Source organism: Diachasma alloeum, unplaced genomic scaffold (assembly GCF_001412515.2).
Source record: "Diachasma alloeum isolate Michigan unplaced genomic scaffold, Dall2.0 Dall_scaffold_00221, whole genome shotgun sequence".
NCBI classification, from domain to species: Eukaryota; Metazoa; Arthropoda; class Insecta; order Hymenoptera; family Braconidae; genus Diachasma; species Diachasma alloeum.
In genome coordinates, this window is record NW_021680386.1 from 37,432 (window position 1) to 39,017 (window position 1,586).

The following is a 1,586-nucleotide window of genomic DNA, read 5'->3' on the forward strand; positions in this document are numbered from 1 at the left end:
AGCGCCGCGCGCGGCTTCCATTGGAACTTGTCCCCTGTTTCGGTGTCGGCGACATCAAAGCTTCACCATACCTCCCTGTATCATACCTTATTACAGACAATTCGACCGGGACGCCGCCTTTCCCGTGGGGTACCAACTAACATTTTTGGAGTCAGTCAAACCCACCGATCTGGGCCTCTACTCAGGTCTATCCTCTTTCGGAGATATTATCAAAGAGGGTTGACTAGTAGAGGCTCAGATCTCGGGGCTTGAAGTGACCTCAAGCCAAAAATAGTTCGACCCCAACGGAGGGATGGCGCCACGGTCGAATCTGACGGCTGGACGAACTGCCTGTGCGGGTAACTCGGCAGTAGCAGTCCCGCTGTCACAGGGATAATTTCGGAGGGGGATTTATGCTCTCCTCGTCCTCAACATGTTCTTAATATTTTTCAGGTGATTCATTTGCTGGCTAATTAATATTAAGGAATGAAACCCAGACGGTGTGATGGAGAATTAAATTCCCCATCAATCGATCCCCGTTGCATCCCTTAATCTCTGTAGCAAAAAAATACAAACTACGACAAAAGTCATGGGCCAGTGAGAAACATGATTTTCTTCTCGGCGCACAGTGACTTTTCACCATTCGCCCGTGAATTAAAAATTCACTTCTTCCCTCCTAATTGAGATTAAGGGATGAAAAAAGGCTGTTTGACGGAGAACTAAATTACCCATCAATTAACACTCTTTCATCCCTTAATCTCTGTAAAAAGTGGAAGAAACTGTCAGGCAAATCACAGCGCAGTAAGAAAAATAATTGTTTTGCGTCGCACAGTGACTCTCGGTAATTAAAAATTCACCTCTCCCCTCCTAATTGAGATTAAGGGATGAAAAAGGAACAGTTCGACGGAGAATTAAATTCTCCACTAATTGACCCTCTTTTATCCCTTACTCTCTGTAACAAAAAGTGACACAGTGACTTTCGCCCGCGAATTAAAAATTCACTTCTCCCCTCCTAATTGAGATTAAGGGATGAAAAAAGGGCAGTTCGACGGAGAATTAAATTCCCCATCAATTAACCCTCTTTCATCCCTTAATCTCTGTAACAAAAAAATAAAAACTGCCAAGAAAGTCAGGGGCCAGTGAGAAAAATAATAGTTTCGCGGCGCACAGTGACTCCCGGTAATTAAAAATTCACCTCTTCCCTCCTAATTGAGATTAAGGGATGAAAAAAGGCTGTTTGACGGAGAACTAAATTACCCATCAATTAACACTCTTTCATCCCTTAATCTCTGTAAAAAGTGGAAGAAACTGTCAGGCAAATCACAGCGCAGTAAGAAAAATAATTGTTTTGCGGCGCACAGTGACTCCCGGTAATTAAAAATTCACCTCTCCCCTCCTAATTGAGATTAAGGGATGAAAAAGGAACAGTTCGACGGAGAATTAAATTCTCCACTAATTGACCCTCTTTTATCCCTTACTCTCTGTAACAAAAAGTGACACAGTGACTTTCGCCCGCGAATTAAAAATTCACTTCTCCCCTCCTAATTGAGATTGAGGAACGAAAGAGGGTTAATTGATGGGGAATCTAATTTTCCGTCGAACTACCC